This window comes from Colossoma macropomum, unplaced genomic scaffold, assembly GCF_904425465.1.
Source record: "Colossoma macropomum unplaced genomic scaffold, Colossoma_macropomum, whole genome shotgun sequence".
Lineage (NCBI taxonomy): Eukaryota > Metazoa > Chordata > Actinopteri > Characiformes > Serrasalmidae > Colossoma > Colossoma macropomum.
In genome coordinates, this window is record NW_023494801.1 from 30,120,839 (window position 1) to 30,135,065 (window position 14,227).

At 37.7% G+C, this 14,227-nt stretch overlaps 1 protein-coding gene across 1 annotated transcript in view; it reads left to right on the top strand.

The window, feature by feature from the left end:
• The window catches only part of slc2a9l2 (solute carrier family 2 member 9, like 2), a 269,938-nt gene that overhangs the window by 93,073 nt on the left and 162,638 nt on the right, over positions 1-14,227 (top strand). The window lies entirely within an intron of this gene.

Sequence of the window (14,227 nt, forward strand, 5' to 3'; positions counted from 1 at the left end):
TGCATCCTTTATGTACTGAAGTGTTTGCATTGTTTTAGCAGTCATGTATGTACCATGCAATGCACATATAATGTAATAACAAGCAATGCATGCAAAAAATCAATAACCTGAAAGACAGTGAATGTCTGAATGTCACATTGAGTTTACAGAAATCCCATGGCAGTGTACACACACTCATGTCAATTACATGTCAATGAAGGGCAGAACAGAAGGTCATCTGATCTTTCTGATTTATCGTTTACCTGCATGAGAGGAATTAATAAGAAGAAGTCTTCCTTTTTTTCACATGCTGTTGTTTACACATAGCAGAATTGGCAGTGGTACTTGGCACAGCGGCATGCAGCAGTGCAAACGTTGCCATGGTGATGGTGGTGTTTCTGCCCACATGCAAGGCAAAGGTGTTAGCCACACCATTTTTCATCATAATAAAGTGTCTTGAATGCACACTGTTCTTAATAGTGTGTTTTCATTGAAATTTAAGTGTTGATGTAGGCGTGTATGCCTAGACTTCAAATATGAGCATTTTGCACCTAAGTTTCCAAAAAACATCCAGTTTATTCCACCAAAGCTGGGAACACTTGCCAGGCAATGAAAGGCTCTGATTCTGTTGCCAGAATTTGGCACGTTGAAAACAATGGAATGTCTGATTTGGCATTGTCCATGGACCGCAAACATGTAAATACAGCATGTCGTACCAACTGTTTTCAGGTTTTTCAGGCAACAACAACAACAAAAATAGTAATAATAATAATAATGTTATTTTAATTATAAAAAATAACAAAATATCATACTGATTGTATATGTGCAATTTTGCAAATTACTTTATTTTTATTATTATTATTATTATTGTTGTTGTTATTATTATTATTATTAAGTGTAATAATGTTATAAATTATTTTAAGTTGTTGTGAGAGGCTGCAACTATAGCCCTCTTGTTTGAATGCTATCTGGAATCTTATGGATAAATAAATGAGCAGCAAGCAAACAAAAGCTAGTGGCAAAAAGTGGAAAACCATGTTTCTCCTCTATAGAAGACGTAACATAGCAGTATGATAGCAACAACCACTGCTGTATATATGATACAAATGAGAGATACGTTCATTTGTTGGAACATGGATGTTGGTGATGAACACTAGACGCTTATTATTTTCATGTTCGCCCTGCATTCACATGATTTTATGTTAAGGTTCAAATATTGGCAGCAGGGCTGGCAATTTTACAGGCTTCTCAGAATCAATTTTAAAAACAAATTTTTTTCTGTATAATTAATTGTTATTGTAAGTATTTTTCTAACTGCAATTCAAAATATATCTAATTAATTAATAATCAGACTGAAGCCCAGCTGCTCACATGATGTGTGTTGCTATAGAAGCTGCAACTGTAGCCCTCTCGTTTATATGCAATTTTTATGAGTCACAAAGATGCTAAAGATGTAGTTTTAGTTAGTTGCTTTTATTTATTGTATCCAGTTATTTTATTTGTTTGCTGATTCTTATGAAGGAAAGCAGCGCTTTTTTTAAAAAATGGTTTCCATGTATTAACAATAACTGTTCTTTTTAAAGGCCTTTGCTAATGACTTTATAGTTTAGTGTACATGTCTTGTGGCTTGAAAAAATATATAACAACATGTACTGCTTTCTAATGGGAAAACAAACTTTCTTTAGGGTCAAATTCAAGCAAATTATGTAAGTTAATAGAAGTTTTCTTTTCTTTATAATGTACATACTAAGTGTTGCAGAACTCTTGCAGCTTCTTCAGTTCTCCTTTATGGAAGCTGTTCAGCCTATATGAATGTAAGTTAATTGCTTTACGTATGTGTCAAAGAGCCTGAATATATCAGAATTAGTTTGGATGGAGAGGGTTGGGTGTTTATCTTGAGTGAGTAGTCTGTTTGTGGGGAATTTAGCAGCCTTGCTTTCACTTTGTTTAAGAAAAAAACATATTTGCTGAATAAGTTGAACATCTGCTTAGATATTCAGCAATCATCAACAGATATAATGTATATAGATTGTGACCCCACAGTAAAAAAAAGGGATCAAAATCATTATGTTATGATCTATTTAAACCCATTTGAAGTTGTAATAAGCTTAATACATACAAAATCATTATTTCTAAGGTACTTTCTTTTGGAAGGTCACTGTCCCAAACTCTAACCCCTAAATTTACACTTGGGAAAATAATACTTGCATTATTCTCTATGTTGTTTTTAGAAGATCTTTCTGATTTCTTTTTGGCTGTTTTCACACCTACTTCATTTGCTAGTCCAAACCAGAATTGGTTTTGTGACCTTTCATCCTTTTCATTTGGTTAGGTTGGTTTCACACTGCCAAGGCTAAAATGCTCCAAATTATACATATGAGTGCTTGTTTACTGGTCAGGGATTTAAACTCTGTTTCTTTCGTATTTGCCATCATTTGAGCCCAAAACACTCCTACTTTGAATGAAAGTGTATCATAGTAGTAATAATAAACCAGCTTCTTTATGACTGGTTTGTCGGTTTGAATGTAACCAGTCAGGTCCAGCTGACATGCTTCTAGAAGAAGCAGGAAAACATGCTCTGATGTTGAATTCCCTCATTTGGCACAGGCCATCACCAAAATGTGTTCTACCAGCAGCGAACTGAACCAGGGTTCACTTGGAATGTTTGCTGGACAATAGTTCATTTGTTTAACGCAGACCAGAGTTTAAGTGGAGTGTTCACACCTGTCAAAATTGACCAAACTAAAGAAAAAATACATCCACACGAAATGGTAGATGTGAAAGTGCTACTGAAGTGAAGTTGAAAGATTTAGATTTATCATAAGTTCAATTTTTAAATACAAGCTTTAGTCAAAATATTAGTCCCACATTTTTATGCCACTGCTTAAACAGTTTTAGTTTTAGTCCATAGGCAGAGCCTGATTTTAGCCACACATCTGCATTTTGAAGCAGGAAATGAGACTGCATTACTGTCCCTCATGGTCATGTGGTGAGCAGTTAGATTCCATTATTTTGAAGTAAATGTGTATGAAAGTCTAAAAGTCAATGTGTAACATTAAGAATTGTCTCCAGTGAAACATTTTCTGGAGTTTAGTACATTTTTTTGTATTTTAATGAAATATTTTATGATTTTATGTTTGTACAGCTGTTCAAAGCTATGTTTGTTAGTTACTGTGTAGTATTTTTGAGTCATGCTCAAAATGAGTTAAAATTGTCACTAAAGAAACATTCAATAAAGTTTCTGTAGTGTTACGATTGTTTTGGTAGTGATAAAAATGGAATGTTCAGTGATGTGTTTTAATACAATAATGATGATTAAGGTTATGGTTAAGGTTCTGCTTGCTAGGGTGAGGAGTTGGTCATCCAGGAGGGGCTCAGAGTAGAGCCGCTACTCCTCCACATTGAGAGGAACCAGTTGAGGTGGTTCAGGCATCTGATCAGGATGCCCCCTGGCTGTCTACCGGTGGGGGTTTACCAGGCATGGCCTACTGGGACAAGACCCTGAGGTTGTCCTAGGACCCACTAGAGGGATTATATCTCCAATTGGCCTGGGAGTGGCTAGGGGTCCCCCAAAATTAGCTGGAGGAAGTTGCGGGGGCAGGGTTGTCTGTGATTCTCTGTTCTCTTATACCATGACCCTAGCTGGATTAAGCAGTTAAAAATGAATGAACGAATGAATTATTGAATGATTGAATGAATGAATAATTAAGATATAGGGTCACTCAGAGTAAAAAGGATTTAAGTGCATTTTTTTTTTTGTTACACCTGAAAGTCCATACCAAGATTTGAATCAAGGTTCATATTTTTCCTACATTGTATAAATTTGATCCAGTTACTTTTGGTTTCACATTGCAATTTAGTGAGCACACTAAAGAACTTTGCATTTTGTCATTGATTGGTTTGTAGGTTGTGTGCGTCTGATGTTGACGTTACCTTCGGCAGGTAACCTTTTCCATTAGAATGGAGAAAAATGCCTCCTCTCTCTTCCTTTCAGAACATATGGAGTACGTTTCAGCATTTTTATGTTTTTTCAAATTGACTTTTGACCTTTTCATTGGACCAAATTACACTTAAATATTTAATCTCATCTAAGTTCTGTCTCGATTCTTTGTCCTCTTCTATTGTTTAATGTGTGATGATGGCCTGCCTCAACTACCTGTAATTGGTCCAAAAGTCTGGACCATCCAAAAAGTGTTTTCACCCAGCAAACGAAATGAACCATGGCTCAATTTGATCTGGACTGAAGCCACTTCTTTTGTTCAGACCAGGTTTTGGTAGTGACAAAATGTCCAATGATGTGTTTTAATACAATAATCATAATTAAGGTTATTTTTGGTCCAAAACATGGTCCAAGGCACATTTTGGTTCAGACCAAACTAAAAAGTCAATTCAGACCAAACAAGGTAGGTGTTAAGTCACCCTTAGTCTAAAATCCAAGTCAGTTAAAAGTCTGAAATGTAGACTGTAATGTTCTTCGACTATTATTTCCCTTGGGTGTGCATCTGTTTGTCTGTCTGTCTGTATGTATGTCTAAATTCCAAGTGTTTTGAACTTTAAACCAATTTGGTGGAGTGACCCATATTAGAAAAAAAGTACAATATGGGCCCTTGAAGAGATGAAATGGACAAAGCCACAGACTCTAAATGTATCGCCAGTGAAGCGTTATGTTTGATAGGCTAACTAACAAACCATGAAGCATTAGTAAACCGTAATGTTTATATGCTTTTGTTATTGACGATTGTAATTGTGAATTCTAAGGGATAACCTGGAACGTTTGGCAGATGTGTTTGGCACAGGTGAGAAACAGATGGACCTGCTAGAAAACAGGCTTCAGCGACTGACCAGAGAAACTTGTGTATGCATGTGCGCACGTTTGTGTGACTGAGATGTGCCTCAGGTCTAGCCGTGTAGCAGCAGCTGCAGATTTGCTTTTATTGATTGTGATGGTCCTCAGGGAGTGAGAGCTGTTGGCTTATAAAATCGCTCATCAGCTCTTCATTCACCAACTGGTGCTCAAGGGCACTCCACTGACATGACTCTGTGCCTGTGTGCAAGCAGCATGTGTGGCTCTGCAGCTGCTTCTTTGTGTAGAACTTTCTACTTGAAGTGTATCATAGACATGCACACTCAGACAAAACACAACAGGAGAGTTTAGCCTAATGAGAGTGTCTAGGATTTAATTAGAGATGCTGTTTTGGTGGTGTGTGTTTCTTTGTTGTGTGGTCTGTGCAGAGCTGTATGGGCTCTTATTGTTTGTTTGGAGTGTAATTAATAATAATGAGGGAATTGTCTAATGGTGAATGTAGTAATGACAGAAGGGAAGGGCTCTTTTCTCACTGAGCTGAATGGGTTTGTGTGTGTGTGTGTGTGTGTGTGTGTGTGTATTTTCATACATTTATTAGGACAAATACTAACAGGGTCGATCTACAATGTCATATGGACCATGTTATTATTACATATATATACCTACGTATATACACTACATAATGACAATTACAGCTAGGCTTTTAATTCGGGTCACAAATGTCAAAACTTGATGAAAATAGTAGGAAATAAACACCTCAACAACAGTACTAACTTCTGCTCGCATCCCCATAGGATTCTAGTAGTTTATTAACCCTCAGATAACAGTGATTCACACAGTGAGCACTTTCTGACAAGGCTAAAGCTTCTTATTTGAATTTTCCATTCCACCCTTAATGGTGAATTTAAACATTTAGGCACCAGAATGCTGGACGTAAAGTTCAAAATAGGCAGTTCTGGGTTAAACACAGACATCTGAGGCTTCTAAAAGGCATTCAATGTTTTACTTAAAGCTTGTGACAGACATATTAGCATATATATTAGCTTGTAGCAGTTTCACAGTGGCTCTTTCTGTAGTGAGTTCTGGTATAGAGCTGCTGCTGTTTCCAGTTTCTAACAACACCTATGATTAGGCTTGTGCTCGTATTCACAGTCCGTGATATATCTCAGACTTCCAGAAGGCCTAGAGTGACATTTTTTTTCTCACGAAATTGGTTACCCCCGTTGGAAATCAAAACATGATTGGTTGATTCCTTCTCTTTGGCTCTTGAAGTCGTAACCAATAGGGGAACTTTTGCCATTTTCCCACTGGCCATTTCAAGAATTTAACTCTTTTATTTCCATCCTATATAAAGGATGAAACAGTCCACATAGTTTAAAAACAAGCATGATTCTACTGAATAAAAATGAGCTAAAATTACAGACATGCATTTTTACAGATATGCATTTTAGGCCTTCTCTTAAGGCCTAATGGTTCCCCACTGATACTACATATGGGTCATAGTATCATTACAAATACAATACCGTCACAGACCACCCTTTAATTTACTGAATTTCCAGTCAATATGTACAAGTTACTCATGTTCAGTGCTAGAAACAAAGAGGAAAACATAGGTTTAACTAACCAAACACATTTTTTCAGTATGTAGTGCATCCACTATTTGCTTTTATTAAGACTTCTTTTCTTTACGGGACACTCGCTGTACTAAAACAGAATGATTCAGATGCTCATGGATAAAACAAAGCTTTGAGGCTTTACTTGAAAAAGGGTGTTCCAAACACATAGTCAAAAAAACAGGCAAGGGTCAAAACCAGAGTAACACGATTACCAAACTACAAAGACGTAAACTGAGTAGTAAAGAGCAAAGCTGAGATCAAAAACCCAGCACAGCAAACAAAGCCAAAAAGGTAGAAGCCAAAAACATTTTCAAAATTACAAGCTAGGTCAAAAACATGCAAAAAACAAAAGGAATATATGCTTGGTATGCTCTTACTTCGCAAAGTAAGAAGGGAAACAAACAGTCTTCATAGGGAAGGTGGAACTGGATACAAGTGTAGCAGTTCAGTATTCAGGTGATGATAATCTTGAGGTCTGTGATTAGAGGATGGCTGTGGGTTGAGTGATGCCCTGGGGAATTCTAGGAGTTCGTAAATGGATCGATGTGCCTAGCATTGTGAACTAGAGAGCCGGAGGAAGGCATGGCCATTTCTTTCAATTTTAAAAAGAAATCTGCAGGGATATTTTTCCACACTGCCAAAGTTTAGTCTTAGAAGTCAGTTGCATTTTCAGTGACCTCAATTACAAATTTAAACTTATTAGTCCATTAAAACAGATCTCAGATGTCTAGTTTTGGTCTTCTAGTGCACATTTTCTTCCTTTTCTCAGTAAGGGCTTCTTGACAGCTACTCATCCATTTAGACCCATAGCATTGAGTTGTCTTCTCACAGTGGAAGGATAGACAGAAACACTTTTTTCAGATCTGAAGCAAACTTTTTTTTCCTATTGCTCAAAAATGAAAGCTGTCTTTCTGATGATAGTTTTTGTGGTCTACCAGGTCTTACTTGTTGGTTAGGCGTCCCATTTTCTCTATATAATAAAAAATAATATTTAAAATAGTTTTGAAAATACCTGCTTGATGCCCCCCCCCTCGCCCCAATTAGATTATCTTAATGAATAACTTGATTTGGTAAATAAAGGACATAGGGTGATTTGACTGACTTTTATACGGTACTGTGCATACATATGTACAGTACTGTAAATATATATATATATATATATATATATATATATATATACAGTACTGTACAAACGACAGTCAGATCATTCTATGTCCTTTATTTACCATATAAATATATTGTTGTTGTCAGACGGAAACCTCGTATCTCAATTTTAGACATTTTTCAGTTTTTGACATAATTTGAAAATACCTGTTGTCCTTTTCATTATGTGTAAATTTCATGATGAATGGACCAAAAGAAACAGCCCAAAATTACTTGGAAAAATGTCTGGTTCCATTGACTTAAAAGTAAAGTATGTTTTTTTTCCATGTCCTGTTACCATTTTGGAGATACAAGGTTTTGCTCCGGCAACAGCAATCTGTATTTAAAAACGTTGCAGAAACTCCGCTGCTCCAGTTGTGTGGACCATCTGCAAAAAACAAAAAATATTTTTGAAATGTAGCTGAGCTGATGTGCAGCAAGTAGGACTGTCTCTCATACACACACACACACACACACACACTCACACACACACACACACACACTGGAAAGACTAGCACTTTGCCTAAATAGATTTAGTAGACTCACTGAAATTTCTCACAGCTCAGACTTTCTGAGAGATGAGAGAGAGAAACAGAGAGAGAGAGAGAGAGAGAGAGACATCTGTGTGTGCGTGTGTTTGTGTGTGTGTGTGTGTGTTTGTGTGTGTGTGTGTGTGTGTGTGTGTGTGTGTGTGTGTGTGTGTGTGTGTGTGTGTGCACATAGATGGTGAAAAGTTAAAGATGTTTTCCTTTTCCAGTTTTGTGCAACTCTTATGCACCCACACATCACACATTATGCCTTTTGGAGTCATATCTGATCAGTCAACACCTGCACATCCACACACACACACAGACACACAAATACATACGATTTTTGTTTTAGTGGGGTCATAGATATTAATGCATATATATATATATATATATATATATATATATATATATATATATATATATATATATATATACATATATACATATATACATATATATATATACACACACACACACACCAATCAGGCATAACATTATGACCACCTCCTTGTTTCTACGCTCACTGTCTATTTTATCAGCTCCACTTACTAAATAGGTGCACTTTGTAGTTCTACAATTACAGACTGTAGTCCATCTGTTTCTCTGCATACTTTGTTAGCCCCCTTTTACCCTGTTCTTCAGTGGTCAGGACCCCATGGACCCTCACAGAGCAGGTATTATTTGGGTGGTGGCTCATTCTCAGCACTGCAGTGGTGGTGGTGTGTTAGTGTGTGTTGTGCTGGTCTGAGTGGATCAGACACAGCAGACAGAGAGAGAGATAGAGAGAGAGAGAGGTAATCCTCTTGCATAAAGAGGGAAAAAATCAAAGTGAACAGTTTCCAAAATTGAAGATACAAAGAAAATGGGACTCCCAACAACCACCAAAACACTCCCCATCAGATACACAGTACTTTAAACTTTCATCTTTGAGGAGAAAATCAAGCTCAGCTGGTGCTTCAGATCTAAAAGATCTGTAGGTGTTTCTGTCAATCCTTCCACTATAGGAAGACGGGAAGAAGAAAATTAGCAGATCTACAATCACTACTGAAACCTTTGTTGAAGTTTTGGTGACATTATGATTGTTTTGTTAGTCTTATCCAGAGCAACTTACAATTTGATCATTATACACAGGTAGGCAACAGTAGTGTTAGGAGTCTTGCCCAAGGACTCTTGATATAGTGTAGGGTACTTACCCTGAGAGAGGATTGAACCCCACAGCATAGAAGGCAGAGGTGTTACCACTACACAACACCAACACCATTTTGCTTTAATGCTATAAACATAATTAAGGTAGAGGGTCACTCAAAGCATACAGATTTTAAGTCCAAGTCTGTTAAACATCAGTTAAAAATGTGTCCAAAATGTGTTTTGAATGTTTGTTCCTTGATTTGAATGCACATGTTCATCTCTCTGCATGGGCAGTTTTGCCTTTCTGAGCAAGGCTGGCCTATCAAAGGTGACCACATGTTAGAAGTGTCCGCCAACATGAAACACCAGAAGCAGCAGTCATGACAGCTGCTGAAGCTCATGCTTGGAGGAGCAGGGCTTTGATATGCAGACGTTGATTACAGCCGTCACATGTTCTGTTGTTCAGTCATGCTCAGGATTGAATCATGAATGTTCATTCATCTCTGTCCTGAGGTGAAGGTAATCACAGTCCGTATGACGGCTCTTTGGGGTAGAGTAGCCCACAGAGGCAGAGCGAGACTCTTACAGAGCCAGAAATAATTTTAGTAGCTGTGTGGAAAACCTCAGATGTGATCACAGTCTAAGATGAAAGTAGAATCTGTAGGTTTAATGGATGGTTTACTCAAAAAAGATTAGATATTTTTCAGATCATGTGTAGAAGGAATGGGCAAGGGTATTTGAGTAACTGAGTACTTTTAATGCACCTGTTAAACTAGTGCACTTACCTGAGACCAACTTGAAAAAATACTAACACAGTATTGTAGTGATACTGTATCCATATCGGCGCCTATACGCAGCATCAGCAACGATGATGGGGTACTGATACCTATAATCGATACCACAAAGCAACTTCTGATCACTCACGGCTCTCAGGTCCGCCACTTCAACCAAGCCAGAAACAAAACAGAAAGTCACCAATACTGACAGTGTGAACAACGGTACTCAGCTCACACTCAGAGATGCAACAAATGACTGGATGTGAAATAACATTCAGCTCCATTTTTGAGCCAGAGAAGCTGCTGTGTGCTGATATGTAAACACAACAGGTTTATCTTTGTACTGTTCAGTTCTGTTTTTAACTCTTTTGCACAATAAAGAAATTTTACATTTACTTAAGTTGTTAAACATGGTTCCTGTTACTAATTATATAATAGTAAATGCTAATTATATACAGTCAATAAACAAAAATGTGTTTTTTTTAAGCATCTGATAAATATAATCCAACAAGTAAATGCCATCTAGCCAAGCTCAGTGTGTTAGTTGTGACACAGAACATAGATTTGACCAAAATAAAAGACTGAATAAATATCAGGAGTTCTAGGTGAGTTAGTTAGTATAGGTGTTGGTACTCTGTATCAGCCGATGCTAAAGGGTCAGGTATCAGAATCAGAATTGGAAGGAAAAAAGTGGTATCGGTGCATCTCTAAAACATACCAATATGAATCTCACCCATCATCCATTGCAATGTCATGGTGCCACCTCTTCTATTGTCTCACAACCCAGACCTCTACCATCACCAAAGAGTTTCATTGCTCAACGTGACTAAGACCCACCTACTTTGACAGAAGGCTCCCTATTTTACAGTAGCCATAACATGCAATTTCCTGTTTTGGGGACACAGCAAATAGCAAAGACTTTCCCTCTCTCGCTCTTTCTCCGTCCTCTATTTACACATATATTTTTTCACTCCACTATTTAAACTGCATGTAAACAGTTTTTATCTTGATAAACAATGTGTTTGAAAGCTGTTTTGAGTTTATATATTCTTAGCGCTACGGGATTTAACCAGAGAACAATCTACAGTGACTTATAATCTATGAAATATTTATCTTCGTCTCTGAAAGTGTCAGTCATGGCAGCGGTAAAGTGGCTCCCAGGAGGAGCTGTCATTCCAAGAACCATCCGGCGGTGCGGTAATCAGATTCTGATCACTTTTAATGGCCTGCTGCCATTTCAACGGAGAGGCGCTGCGAATATGGAATTCTGTCTTATCCACATTGCTTATTCTGCATTCTAGCTCAGTGGTCTGCACTGAATTTTTTACAATGCATACAACTTCAAGTCAATCCTCAGCCAGGAGCTTAGTGCCATTGCTTGATGTAGCCAAAAATGTATTGGTTTTATCTAACATTGCATTTTGTATGTTTATATGGTCTACCATAAATATATCACAGCTGTTTACAGACATTGTTAACCCCTTAAATGGCCAGGACCCACCAGCAGGCCCAAAGGTTTATTACACACTTCTATAACCTAGAAGCTCAACTAATTTGCATTGAAGTTCCTGAAATTACTGAATAATAAAACTCAGTATGGTGATGTTATACTGTATATTTGGGCACTTGAGTCATCATCCCGACTCTAGTCATACTTGAATTGCATGCTGAGTGACTTGCAACTTGACTCGAATTAGCCCTCAACTGACTCACTGCTCGACTTGGACTTATTGGACATTAATTGACTTATAACCCAAGTTCATTTTCAGTTCAGAATAAAGCCTAAAGAATTCAGCCTGAGAAAGCATGACATGGTATACAAAATCTTGCATTTCTGACCTTACAGAGCATCTTTGCCTGTAAATGTTACAACAATAATGTGCACATGCTGCACATGCCATTCTCTTACAGTGGTGTCTGCATTTTAGTAGAACATTTGATTTGTTTGTATTTAATAATTTCATGTAGAGTGAATGTAAAGAGAAAAAGGCAAGACTGAATCTTTTTGTCCAAGTCAGGTTTACAAACAGCCATCCCAGTCAGAAGGCTATACCTAATGTCATGATAAAAGCCTGTACCCTGTACATTGTGAATTGTAGTGCATTCTATATAAATTATGAAGCAGGTTTAGCTTAATTGTTGATAATTTCAGATTCAACACTTGAGACTCAATTTGATATCACACTTCAGAGACTCGAGACTTGTCTCAGACTCACATGAGACTTGATTCAGACCTGGACCTCAAAGACACAAGATTTGATCAAGACTCGTACTTCAGAGACTCAAGATTTGACTCAACTCACATGTCAGAGACCCAAAACCTGACTTGGACTCCCATCTCAGAGACTCAAGACTTGTCTCAGACTCTCACTCACTTGACTCACACTCATTTGACTCGCACTCTCTTAACTTGAGACTTGACTTGGAAATTGCACCTCAGAGACTTGACATTTGAATTAGACTCGGAACTCAGAGTATCAAGACTTACCTCCTCAGATACTTGAGACTTCAGAATCTCACCTCAGAGACTTGATACTTGACTCAGACATGCACTTTGGGACTTGAGACTTAACTCAAACTCAGAGACTCAAGAGTAGACTCAGATTTGCACCTCAGAGACTCAAGACTCAACATGGACTTGCACCTCACAGACATTCATGATTTGACTCAGACTTTCGCCTCAAAGACTTGAGGCTTGACTTGGACTCCCACCCCAGTCTGACTCAAGATTTGACTTAGACTCATGCCTCTAGAGACTTGAGATTTGACTCAGACTTGTGCCTCAGAGACTCGAAATTTGACTCAAACTCACACCTCAGAGACCTTAGACTTGACTTGCACTCGCTCCTCAGAGATTTGAGAGTCGACTTGGACTCACACCTCAGTCTGAATTAAAATTTGACTTACACTTGTACTCCAGAGACTTGCTACAGATGCCCACCTCAGAGGCTCGAGACTTGACTCAGACTCATACCTCAGAGACTTGAGACTTTACTCAACTCGTATCTGAGAAAATCTCAAGACTTGACTCAGACTTAGACTTGACTCGCACACATCACAGACATGCGACTTGACAACCAAAATTCCCAGTTGTAAATCAACAGACAATGTTTCTCCAGCCTAATAACAATCATTTGACAAACACATTCCTTATCACTTCGACCCCTGTTTTGCAAGGCCTGTGTATTCCAACAATTGCACTCTTGCAATCTTTTCACTCTGTAGATCTCTCCCAGAATTGCATCAGGGGCATTATTTGTTTGTCTCCTCTCATATTGCACTAATTTCCTGAACTAATATCCTTTGAGCATTGCAACTCATAGCAATAAATGACATGTAGTGTGTGAACAAGGGCTTAGAATATCAACATCAGCTAAGGGAATGTAATGAATGCTTTGTTGGCCTTAAAATGTCTTTGAAAAGCCCTCATGTTTGAGTTAACCACTGACAGGTTTTGGGGACATTTCTGTAGGAAAAGATTGCTTTGCTTTAATAAAAGACCAGTGCTGGTGCTTGGGCATCTCTGGGGGAACTGACATGAATGAAACTGCACTGACGCTGTCTGCTCTCTGACTCACCTCAGCTGAACCGGACAGATGGTTAACACCTTAAAGGAATACTTCATTGTTTTTTGGCCTTGGCTTTCATTTGTATCACACCATTAATTACCACAGACAATAACTTACAAGATGCACTGTCTTCAGAATGAACACGGAATTCATTGTAACTACTACCAGTACTCTTTAACAATACATGTCTTTGGAAAATGTTGGTCATTGAGATAATGTTTTACCTTTAATACTCTTAGGATGATTTATCCAACTTTCTTATAGTGAAAAAAGTAGTTGCTTTCACTTTCCCTACCTTTTTTTTTTTTTCCGGTATCCATGGCAATCAGGCAGTAACCTCTGTGGCACATACTTTACTTGGAGCTGAATCACAGTAGGATAGCAGGGGTAGCTGATTGTTTACAACTATGTGATACATTACGACAAATTCTTCCCTTCCCAAATTTAAAATACAAATACCTAAAACCAATGGATTCATAAAATAGTTATATGGAAATACATGTTTCGTATAAGCATTTACTCACAGAATTTAGCAAAGGCCCAATGGTATGTTTTATGAATGTGTTTGCAGGACAGTTTTCTGTTACAACCAATAACTAGATAAGAACAAAAACTTGTTTTGTCAAAACTTTATTATAATAGAAGCATTTGAAAGATCTAAGTCCTGTTGAAAACTACGACT